The sequence below is a fragment of the Carassius carassius genome, chromosome 3 (assembly GCF_963082965.1).
Source record: "Carassius carassius chromosome 3, fCarCar2.1, whole genome shotgun sequence".
Lineage (NCBI taxonomy): Eukaryota > Metazoa > Chordata > Actinopteri > Cypriniformes > Cyprinidae > Carassius > Carassius carassius.
In genome coordinates this window covers 3,447,982-3,461,065 of record NC_081757.1, presented here as the reverse complement: position 1 = coordinate 3,461,065, position 13,084 = coordinate 3,447,982, and the positions used below count along the sequence as shown (strand labels likewise).

Below are 13,084 nucleotides of genomic sequence, written 5' to 3'. Positions count from 1 at the left end.
CTGCACACCCCCACACACGACCGATTACAGTCACAACCATACGAACGAACGCAGACTAGTGGGCTAGACCAAAACAAATGAAACGGACTTAAGCGGACATAAGTGGGATCATGATTTGACTTGGTATCACGCTGTAACATTCTACTTCAACAGGATGGAAAGCTCTTGGTTTGAATTTCACAGATTGTAGATACTATGCCTTAAATGTACTGTTAAAGTGATGTTGACGGTTTGATGGTGACTGTATAATAATTTCTGTATTTAGGAATGCTTGCTAAGGCAGCTACTATAAATATACAGCAAATACAGGCCATAAATAAGATATAACAATAATATAGCAGTGGGTAAATTTGGGATTTGAACAAATCAGCAGAAATATTGAACTTTGAAACATAACTTGTGTTTACATCTAAGCATTTCACTGGCATTTTTTTCCAAGGCGTCCTACATTGTATTCAAGGTATGTTTTGCTTACGTCATGATCTGTTTTGCGCTACATGAACACTGATGTTGCATTGCAATGTGCTTGTTTAGCAAAGGTGTGTGGTTTCTTCTTAAAGCAATCTGTCTGGTGGACCAAGAAACAAGGGACAAATATAATGGAGGTGTTAAACTTAAACTTTAGTTCCCAGGAAGCGATTGCAACAAACTCCATTAAGAAAACTTTTGGTTATAATTGTAAACCAATTATCAGTAACGGTTTAAATTTTTTCTTAAGGGTTTGTATCAACCGGCTGCAGAACATCAGAGATACATTTAGTGTGTTCTTTTGTTCACTAAATAACTGTGTAATAATTAACCCCGAATAACTTTGTAATAGAGCTGAAACAACGAATCGATTTAATCGATTAAAATCGGTTATTAAAATAGTTGTCAACTAATTTAGTCATCGATTCGTTGCTAAATAATTTATTTGCCGTAAGCGGCTTATTTCGTGCATATTTCAGATCTGCGGTGACCAAAGTGTGGCAGTAATGAGCCACCGGAGGATTTACTCAGCCAGTACAACAGGAGAAGTAGCGAATAGCCAATAGCTGGCCTCGTTTTATGTCACGTGCTTCCCGAACGGCGTCTCTGCAGCATTCAGCAGGATGTGGGAGTACTTTATTTTGAGCCTTCAAAAAAGAAGATTAACCTGTAAACTCTGCACTACTGAACTGTTTAAGGGACCGTTCACATATCGCGTGTTTTGCGCGCTCATGTTCATTATTTCCAATGTATGCGCGCTCATAATGGAAGCGACGCGGTCGCGACGCACCCGTTTTTCCAGGCGCGTGCACACCGCATCGAGTTAAAAACATTTCAACTTTTCAGAATGCAACAAGCGCACCGCGGGTCATGTGACAAGAACTAAATAATCAGCTTCATCCTTTCCCGTAACAACGTTAAAAGCTCAGTCAAGATGAAGGAACAGCTGATCATAGCTGTATATGGATTTCCATTTTGAAATAAATTTAGTAGCAGAGCTACAAGCGATTTTTAGAGCTGCAAATCCATTTTGCTGAAATTTCCGCGTCTTCAAGGAGAGAGCACGTCATGGTTGCTTAGCAAAGGCAGACGCCTCAGGGGCGCTTCTGCACGAGCGCTTTGGAAAGGAGGAGAAAGCGGTGCGCACAGTCTATGGGTGCGCCTAGCGTTTTAGGCGCGATATGTGAACGGCCCCTAAGACTTTTATTTGTGCAGATTCTCCAGTACAATGTTGTCTGTAAATGTTTAGTTGTAAAAGCTGATAACATTGCTTTTTAACAGTTAACATTTAAAGCTTTACAAACATGTTCTGTGATCAGTTTGTCGTTTACCAGTTCATAATTCAGTCATGCAGCCTAATTATGACTGAATGAGAGAGGTAAATGTTTAAAGATATTTGAAATGCACTTTTTTTTTCTAAGTATTCACTGCTTTTTCACACAGCAGGTTTTTTGTGTGTACGTTTTTTTCTGGACAACCTTCTGATGGATTTTACTTTAAATTGTGAGTTCCATTCAGGTTTCATGCCATTGGCACTTTATTCAAAGGATTGTTTACAATTTCACAGCATAAGCTATAAAGCTGTTTCCCAGTAAATAATAAAATACAACGCACTGCAATTTTATTCTGTTTTATCCTTATTCTTCGTGAAAATATGTTCTGAAAGATTCCTTAAGCTTTGTTCGGGATGTTAAACTACTTTAGGAGCTCTAAGGACTGCCATGGTGAAAACATTATTTGAAATCTCCTTGTGAAATTTGCTAGAGTATGGGTCAGTGTTTTGATTGCAGAAGAGTTTGACAAGGGATCACTAACACATAATAAAACAACTCCAGGTATATTTTTGATGAGGATATGACAATGCAAAATGGTTAAAATCTCTTAAAAATCTATGCTGAATGATAAAGACCCTTTATTAATAATTTACTTTGGGGGGAAAATGGAAAAAACTAAAATATAAGTACATAAACCGATTAATCGATTAATCGTAAAAATAATCGACAGATTAATCGATTATCAAAATAATCGTTAGTTGCAGCCCTACTTTGTAAATACCTATAGGCACCTTAGTAAGCACCACAAACAACTGCATAGCAATGCCATTGCAACCACTCACTTGTGATTTTTGCATGGAACATTTTCTTCAAAAAGTATCTGTATGTCTGTGCTTATGTGAATGTTGCAGTGTGTGTGTGTGTGTGTGTGTGTGTTTTGTGTGCACATTGGGGTATGTGGTCTATTGTCCCAACACGAGGAACAGTTCTGACTCATATAGTGACTAACCATCAGAACAGCTGAATACAGTACCATGATTCACACAAAACAAGCTCACACATGAACATGAATGCACTTAGACTTCCACTTTGCACCCATAAAAGCAGTGCACACGTGTCGGTCTAATCCGTGTATCATTCGTTCTTTCGTTTTTCTAGTTGAAACCAAAAATGAAAAAATAAAAAAATGACTTGTTTTTTTTTTTATTTGTTTCCAAAACCAAAATGAAAAAATAGATAACGCTTCGTTTTCCGATTTTCAATTTAGTGCTTGTATCAAAAATCTAAAAAACGGATAACAAGCGTGTGCGTTTCACTTTGGTGTTCATTTTGAACAAATCTTTAATGTGACTCGGGAAGAACGAGTCGTCTCTGGAGTGATTCGTTCAGTTGCGAATGCCTAAAATCCTATAGGTTCTGTCCTGGAATTAGTCTAGTCACCTGTTTCAGTCAATGCAGTCTGAGCCGGAAAGAGAATTGATTAGTTCATCTCATGAGTCTTTCAGGTTTTCGAGTCATTCCTTAATCACGTGACGGACCCATAAGCTTTGACCATAGAGTTACCCTGGCAACAAATCTCTGTGTATATTATTACTATTATTATTATTATTATTTGTTGTTGTTGTTGTTTTTATGATTCTTAATTAATGAACACATATGATTATGGTGGGTTTCATTTCTTTGATTTCTCTTCTTTGAACAACACTTTAAAAAATGTATTGGATTAGACAGTTTTTTTGTAATCCAAACTCAATTAGGAATTTTATCCCCAATTACTCCTTTTCCAAATTAGGTGGTCTCCCTTTCTTATTGAGCTGTAATTATAATATTGCTAGAATCCCTTACAATGTATCTACATTTCATAAACAGGCATTACTTGCATGGTCATTAATTTTTCAGCACGCCTCACCGGTATTTCATTTGGAACAATCAAGACATTTTATATTAGAGAAAATCTTTGTTTTTTAATAACTGGTTTGAGAATTTATTTATTTTTTTTGGTTGTTTCCCAGTTATTTAACTCGGAAGGTCTTATTTTAAGTTATGAAGAATTCTAATGTAAATGTATTTTTCCAGTAACTCCCAAATAATTCACCATTGTCATGGACACTATTCCTAAAGGAGCTGTTCTGCTTTTAAGAGACTTATTAGATCATCCAGAACTTTATCTTTAACTTTAGACCCATTTGAAATCCCAGAAGGAAAACTATGCTTTTTGTCACATCCTTCATCACTTAACTATAAGATAAGATCGCTTTTTCAAAAGGAGCTTGTAACAACTCCAAATGTGGTGTCTTATTGGAGGAATGTGGTTGATCATATTGATTGGAAAACAGTATGGACTCTGTCTTCGGATTATATTATAACTAACAAGGTTAGAGAAATCTAATTCAAATTGTTACACAGATTTTACCCAGCTAAAGTTACTTTTTGTGGTGAGCTTGTTGAAACTGATATACATATCGTTTGGGATTGTCCTCATACACAGCTATTTTGTATTGAATTCTCAAATGTTATCCATCGCAGTGTGCTACTCTGCTTTTTAACCCCTTACCTTTCACCCCCATGGAGACAGAAATGACATACCCAAAATAAAAAGGTGTCTGCTCATGATTCTTTCTGACTAGATACATAATCAACATTTGTTCACAAAGCTGACACTTCAAAGTTTACTGGTCAAGCATCAGAATTACTCAGACTGTTATGATAATAGAGATATATAAACTCAAACATAAAAATAAAAACATTAAAAACATATTTTTTAAGTGTATTAAAAAAAATTATTGATGTAGGATATGGTTTTAGAAACACAATGTAGCTAAAGCCACAAGTCTACCAAAGCGTCAATTGAAATTTCATAATATAATCTGTAGAACTGTGAATTTTATGAAATATTTTCTAAGGCCATGTCATGTCTGTTTTAAGAGAAGGCTAATCAGATTGATTTATGACCCTTGTCATCTCTGTAAGATCTCACATGTAAGATCTCATGTGTGCTATTATCTCATGTTTGGACCGGCAAAACTGCCCCATTCATGATTCTATTGTTCTCACGAAACGAGTCTTTCACACCTCCGCCAGGTATAACATATTATCCGCATTATTCTTTTGTTTTTATTCTATAAAGACACCGAACTGCAATCTCACTTCATTCTCAGTATGCATTTAGTCCTTATTTATCAAAAGTCTTACTATAAAAATACAACAAAATATTTTCTTACGACCTTACGTGAATTATTATGAAAAAAATGCATTATGAAGAAGAAATGCACCTGCTATCAGTAGCATTAGAGCTAACGTTAGCATCAAGCTACATCAGACAATTTATGAAATTATTAGTACACTTTTACTCAAAACTCACTTTAAACCCAGATCGAGTGTTTGTAATAACTTCCTTTTGCGATCACGGGTGGAATTTGGTCGTTTACTGTTGTAAAAATATGCTATTTATAGCCTTTTACATCGCTGCACAAGTTAGCATTTCAGATGTACATTTTTAATATTTCCTATAAAAATGCCCCATATCTCAAGAAAATCTCATACCAAGCTTTAATATCGTAATCGCGTGTTTATTATTCGGATATTTCATGGTACAGAGGTGTATCAGTGTTTTTGTGGGCAGATATGAACCAGGAAGTGTACTGGAAACATGTGACACGATCTGATGTTGTCCGGTTATGGGACTCTAAGATTGACAGGGCGAAGGACCAATCAGAGTTTGTCTGACACACAGCTCGAACACGGAAGAGTTACACACATACACAGCGCTGGGAGAGGCTATTTATCATCAGATCAAGTAAATCAGGGGAAAATTAATTGAAATGATGATTCTGTATGAAGAAATATGAAGTAAACATCAGTAAATATATCCATATATCTCCACGGATATGCATCTTTGGTCTATAAATCCTTCTTGACGCTGTTTCATTGAGTATGTGAACACAAATAAACCGCTGCTGACGAGACTGAATATTAATGAGGGGTGGATTTCTATTCAAAATTTGGCATAATACGGATTTATTATTTTGCACTCCTGACATAAATTACTAAATAACTGTCACTGCAACAATGTTTTATCAAAACAGTGGTCAAATATCGAAGCTAGAGTCTTTAAACTTTCAATTGATGCACAGTTTGTCCAGATCAAGTAAGAGAGTGATGTTTAACATGCTGTGTTCGCAACGCACGATCCCTGTACGCAAAATGTACTGTTCTTTAATATTCAAAAAGACAACATTAATTAATATTTTATTATTAACCTATTATTACTTCTTACAAAACTTCATATTCACCACGGTAAATTCACTCATCAAAATCCTTTATATATATATATATATATATGTATATATATATATATATATATGTATATATATGCGCGACTGAACGAATCACTCCAGAGACGACTCGTTCTTCCCATGTCACATTAAAGATTCGTTCAAAATGAACACCAAAGTGAAACGCACACGCTTGTTATCCGGTTTTTTAGATTTTTGATACAAGCACAAAATTGAAAATCGGAAAACGAAGCGTTATCTATTTTTTCATTTTGGTTTTAAAAAAAAAAAAAAAGGCATTTTTTTATTTTTTCGTTTTTGGTTTCAACTAGAAAAACGAAAGAACGAATGATGCACAGATTCGGTCTGTGTCAGCTTGAGTGTCGGTCGCAAGGAGCAGGTGTGGTAAGGAGGTTGGTTAGGTAAGTAAAGTGATATAACCTCAGTGCTCTATAACATACAGGATAATAAACTGTGACACAGCTTGTAATCTGGGTTTGAGGCCCTCGGGGGTGAAAAAGCTTTTCAGACATAGTAACTGTTTTACTTAAATGTTTTGACTAGTAGCTCTGGGGTAATTGTGATTGCATGTTTGGGGGGGGGGGGTCTAAAATGGTCTAACTTTTAGTTGAATAATTAAATAAAACCTGAGATTGTAGGCTACTTAGGCTACTTCTGGTTGGCGTCTTTTTGAGATCATTAATACAAAGGAAGAACAGGTTGTACAGGATGTATATAATAGCTTTGTTTGCTAATGCATACAGTAAGTTCATTAATGGCTAATGGAGTGTGTATTGTGTAGGTCATCATGTTATATGTGTGTGTGTACATGCCCCAGCTGGTGTACATACAACAGGGAAGGGAGAAAAATCTCTGCTGGTAAATCAAGCTAAACCAGGTGAGCCATCTTGGATCTGCAACAAACCAGCTGTTCAGAGCAGTTTAAAGTCACGATTAAATGGAAGTAGCGCCAGATCTTATCTTCCATAATGTGACATACATCTGAGTCAGTTTAACGGATTATTGAAAACTAAAAAAAGCTAATGTAACGATAAACGCAAGCTTGCAGGGGCAAGTTTAAGCGGACTAAATGATTGGAGAAGTCCTGTGTACTTCAACAGAGAAAACCTTGTCATTTTCACTAGAAGAATGATAGTAATGATATTTTGATTAAACATTACAAGATATAAAAATGAAACATGCAGTGATAAATTGTTCACTATAAGATCTATAGCATGCATTCAGAAAATGTTTAATTTCATGCTGACTCTAGTAAGTTCAAGCTGGTTTGTTAAGCATTAAAGCTGGTTGACCAGCTGCCGTCTTGAGCTGGATTTTCCAGCAGGTATGGGGACTGTTTTTCTCTCTTTTTCATTCACTCTCGCTCTAAACCTGTCTCTCACTTTCATGCTCTCTGAGCACCAGTCCTCTCATCTGTATCAAGACCACTTTGAGTCTGAGTGTCACACTTTCTGTGACTCATGGACTTGCGTTTTCTCGTGTTTGTTTGGTCTGTGGCCTCTTATACTCCTCTGAATCCTCTCTTCACCTTCAGAGATTAGATACGTCTTTGGGTAGTGGAGATAGGCCTTTTCTCATCTAAATCTTGTAAACTCCCCCTCACCTTTGAGCTCATGGAGCCTGTCAGAGTTCAGAGTGACATTTAAAACTAAATGCTAGATGTTAGCTTTGCGATTTGCTATCAGGGTTTGATTCCAGAAAAGATATCACTTTTTTCGCATCTCTGTCTCTCTCTCCATCTTAGTGATCAGTCAGGATATATTAAAAACCAGTTAAACACTGGCCTGTTGTGTTTCAGTTTCATCCTAACCGGCTACTAATAGCAGTGCTTTTGCAGTTGCACAGCGTTTGGACTTTAGGTTTGTGTTGACTTCACAGTTGTCACTGCAGACCTGTTTTCAAACTCAGAGCAGCTGTCTCTCTGCAGGGGTGCGACCTTTGGACTTTAAGGTCATAAGTCAAGCAGCCTAACCACTTCTGTTTTATAGTCATCAATAAACAAAAAACCCCACTTTATCTGACCAAAGATTGCTGTCGTTTTCATTCTACAGAGAGAATGGTTTTGTGTGGGGCTTTTAAATGTTTCCACCTCAAGCTACAGCTTTGGGTAGCAACAAAGAGAGAAGGTGGAGAATTGGTGAAAGTCCAAAAAGAAAGAGTACCCAAGTAAATTACAGTAAGGAATTATATTTTTCTGGCCTTCTAGCATTTCCACCACAATAATTATACGTTTTATTTTGAGAAATTATTTATATACAGTGTTTAACAAGACAGAAAAAATGGTGAAGCACCTTATTATTATTTATTTATTTATTTTTTATTCAGATGGCCAATTAACAGCAGAGACATGCAAGCTGTTCAAAGCCAAATGAGGCCATACAAACTTTTCTGGTTATTATGCATGAATAAAGATTGTTTCAAATTGTTATTTCCCTAATAACTGACGGTAACCAATTTTAGTTTAAAACAAGTGTTTGACAGATTCCTAAACTTTGGGTCTTCTTTTTATTAGACTGTATTTATTGACTGTAATTGAGCATATGAATAAAAAATTAAGTATTTTATTATTATTTCTGCTTTGTAAAACAGAACATTTTAAAATTCATGGATAACAACAATAATTATATCTTTGCATTACAAATACTACTGTGACTAAAGAGCATACACATACTGTTGTATTGACCATTGCACAACATACAAAATATTTTTGATAACCACACTGTTACATTAAGGCAGCTATAGCACAAACCTTACATTGGATTTAAGTTTTATTAATTCACTTCATTTTGTGTCTTTGTGTTGTTTGTTTGTTTAAATGTTGAGCATATGTAAAAAGAAAATAAAGCCCATGTATAAATCTTAAAATACTCAAGTATAAATAAAAAATATATTTCTGTATGTGTCTAAAACAATATTCATGTGACTCATTAAATGTAAAGTTTTCTTTGCAATAAACTATTCATGCAATATGTATATATTACTATAATATATATATAACTATTCATTTTTTTCATGAAACTGAATTGAAATAAACATGTTCTATGTATATTACTGTATTCATAAACAACAAAAAATGTGACATTTACAACCCATTATTAATGATGACGCTTTTCAAATTTGTTCAAATAAGACACATCATTGTCAGTGTGCAGTCACAGATAATCCTAGTTAATAAGTTTGCAAGGCACAGATACACATACAAGATCAATTAAATTAAGGTTTAACAATGCTGCTCACGCTTGCAATTCTTATTTGTGTATATATCGTTCCTCCTGTGTCCTCAGAGGGTGGTTACAGTCCCCCTACTGTTTGAGTGGGACATCTACTTTCACTATGAGTTGGCATGAACTCATGGTGTTTAATGCATATGTGGGAGTATGTGGCGTAAATGTGGGCACAGTGGGCAGGCGTGGGAGTTAACCCTATGAATGAACCATCCATCCATGTGTAGCAGCTGTGACAACTAATGCACCCTAATGCTGACTCAGTGGAGCCCACAAAGTGGGAGCAGAGAGTTGATCTAAAGGCCGCTGTCGGTTCTCACACACACACATACACATACCACTCATTTCTGCCATTGCACATCTGACAGTTCTGCGTATTTCAGTTCTGTGTGTGTTCAGAGTTCTGCGGTGCTCATGGGAACGCTGCTATATTTAGCTGCTGTGTGAGAACGGGAGACTGAGCTCTGTCCCTCCCTGATTAAATGACCAGAACCAAGCAATCGGAACTACAAGCGCGCCTCTGGAATTAAAGTGCTCTAAAAACATGCACATATCTTTTGAAATCTGTTGTAAGGGCAGAATGTTAGTGTACTAGCCCACACGAGCACAATGGGTGGGTGTGAGTGGGAGAGATCACAGGACGTCACACCCTGGTCACAGTGGTCATATCCCTTCTTCCTGTCTGGTGTATCCTATGATGTGGTCATCGCCACACACACAATCTTCGAACAGCAAAGACAGTCTGCGGCTGGAATGTGATGAGGGTTGCATGATAGAAAAAGAAAAGCCATATTTTTCAATTTCCCAAAGAAGCCATTCGCACATCTGCTGTTGTTGGTGTTTGTCTGTTTTTGGTAGGAGTTGTGCTCTGAGCAGCTTATGTCCTGTGTGTGTGTGTGTGTGTGTGTGTGATGTCCTTCTGCTGCTGTCCAAGAGGCCTGGTTCCCGTGACACACTCCCGTGGTTTGGCTGGCCTGTTTTGTCTCGCTGCCACTGATGTAACCTTGCTAAATATAACGTGCTGATCACACACACGCATGCAGCATCTGTTCTCTATTAAATGAACATACCATGCTGTCCTCACACAGTCAAGAAACATCCTGACATGGCAGATGCCATCAGTTTCTAAAAAAAAAAAAAAAGTTGTGACTGTTGAATAAGTCTGAAAAAGAGGATACTCTTCCAGTGTTATTTTTACAATTTTATCCAGAGTTTTTCTCTGTTTTTCTTTATTTCAGTACTTCTCGGTCCATCTGTTATTTCTGTCCTATTTTTACTCCACTTTGATTTACAGTGCTCGTCTGTCTTGTCCAACGCTCTCAGATCATTCTCTGTGAAATTTTATTTTAGAATCTTCTCAACTTCAAACCTTTTTAAATTTTGAATTAACCCTGCAATAGCTGCCCTAATGTTTTTTTTTTGTTCATCTGAACATCAGATTCAAGTTTTCTTAGATATTTGTTATTTTTTGCAACCTAATCTTATATAATAATAATAATAATAATAATAATAATAATAGCAGTAAGAAGAATAGTATTATTATTATAGTATTATCATCGTCATCGTTGTTGTTGTTGTTTATTAATAAATATAGAATTATAAATGGTTGTTTACATGGTATAACATTTTTAGATATGGGACTTATTATTATTAGCCCCATATATACTGAATAGCGTGTCTATATATATGACGCTGCTTGTATGAGTGAGTCTTTGGTACAGCATTTTTATGGATTATTTCTGTGTGATGAGGAGTGATCATCGTGTTCAGACTTATTAATAGTTGGGAGGTGGAACTGCTGTCCCGGCTGGCCGTGAGAGTAGGACACGAGTCACGAGTCCGTCTTAAATAAGGCAGAAGGCGGAGATGCGCCGGTTTGCGCTGTCAGGGAATTCCGGTGCCGTGCGCGCTGACGTCAGGACAGGGGCGGTCCCGCGGAGAGAGAGGAGAGCGCGCGCCTCTATAGCCGAAGCTGTGCGTCCCTTTAAAAAACCCCAGCGCAACTCGATCCCTGCCTTAACTCACAAACACAGCTCTGTGCTCGCTATACAGAGCGAAGACTTACCCAACAACAACATTAAATATCAGCAGCACGCCGTCCGCGGAGAAAAACAACAGACTTTTGACGTTTAACCCCAAGGATTTGCGAAAATAGACGATTTTGCCGGATTACTATTGTTGTTATTGAGCTGGTACATTCATCTGCACGCCAAGGAGAAGTTGCTGATAAACTGTGCGTGCGATATTCACCGGTACTGACAGGGATTTAGCAACATATTCGTGTTTTAACGCTTGTTTTTGCTTGTTTTATTCCCGTAGCGCTTATAACATGATGTCCTCGTTTGTTCTCCAACAGATACCGTCTAACTTTTGGGAGCGCTAGTGGAGACGCAAGCTGAACGAGTTTTACTGCTTCAGGGTAAGTTAAGTCAGATCTCTCTCTTGTTTTTTAGTTGTTTTATCATTGTTATCCCCGTGGCAAACTCGTGACCACTTCATAGTTGAGTGCTGGAAAGAAATGAACGTTGCACTTCTTATTACAGAGTAGCATTTAACAGTTTGTTTGAATGAAAGCGTTGTAGTAACAGTGACCGGAAGATGAGCGCTCGCGCATTAACTCTTTAGTGCCCACAAACACATGCCTTTGAGACAATGAATGGCGTTCTGTCTTTAGAGAGATAATCTTTTGACAAATCAAAGCATGGTTTAATTATTGGGTTGGGTGTGTGATTGTGTAATCGATTGCTATTGGTGTTCAGGCACTGAGTGTTTAGATGTAGGTTGTAAAGCCTCTGTCCCACGTGTGTCCGGTGGAAGGGGGTTGGGTTCAGGGTGTAAACTGACCCGGCCAATCCCCAATGTCCAGACATGCTCACTGGTGTCAAACAAATCCAGATTTCTTTTACAAGTAGCTTACTACATTATACTAAATTATAAAGCAAAAGTTATTTTTTAGTTTCATATAAATCTTCATGACCTTACACAATCATGAGTCTAAATTGGTCCCCTGTTATATGGTTTTCTTGTCACATGACAAGAACAAAATAGCCTGAATACTGCTTAAGCCATACTGAATTAAGAATATGTGATCCTGGAGAACAAAACCAGTCATAAGTAGCAATAGCCAACAATACATTGTATGGGTCAAAATGATAGATTTTTCTTTTATGCAAAAAAAATCATTATGAAATTAAGTAAATGTTACATTTATGTAAATGTTATGAAGATATTTTGTGAATTTCCTACCATAAATATATCTAAACTTAATTTTTGATTAGTAATGTGCATTGCTAAGAACTTGGTTTGGACAACTTTAAACGCGATTTTCTCAATATTTAGCTTTTTTTTTTTTTACTCCCTCACATTCCAGATTTTCAAATAGTTGTATCTTTGCCAAATATTATCCTATACTAAAAAAAAGAAATAATCTTATTTATTCAGCGTTTAGGTGATTAAAAAAAAAACTTTTTTGTGGTCCAGGGTCACATACTTGAAAACAGAATTGCTTCTTTGCATACATTTTTTAACACTAGCAAAAGATTATGCCAAACGACTACTATTTCTAATTTACAATCTTCATGCATCTAAATGTTTTTGACCTTCAACTCTCTATGGAAGAAAAAACGTTGAAATTAAATTTAACCGACCCAAGAAAGAGCACCACTTCATTGACCCATTTGTGTGTGTGTGATGGCAATGTGATCCGCTGCTCTTTGTTTGACACGGGAGGGCTGGGCAGTCTCATAAAGCTGAATGGATTGCCTCAGCCTGCTCGTGCTGAACTCAGTGCGTCTGTCTGAAAGGAAATCATTTGCATCTTTTT

The 13,084-nt window shown here is 36.8% G+C and overlaps 1 protein-coding gene across 5 annotated transcripts in view; it reads left to right on the top strand.

Annotated features, from left to right (window-relative positions):
• Positions 1–13,084, top strand: part of LOC132116304 (lysine-specific demethylase 6B-like) — a 90,416-nt gene that overhangs the window by 57,244 nt on the left and 20,088 nt on the right. For 3 of the 5 annotated variants that reach the window (XM_059525114.1, XM_059525106.1, XM_059525099.1), the window contains one exon: positions 11,618–11,680. The gene's annotated coding sequence lies outside the window, so the exon portion shown is untranslated. Of the gene's footprint in view, positions 1–11,133; positions 11,514–11,617; positions 11,681–13,084 lie in introns of those variants that run through there. The other 2 variants (XM_059525122.1, XM_059525092.1) reach the window with 1 other exon arrangement.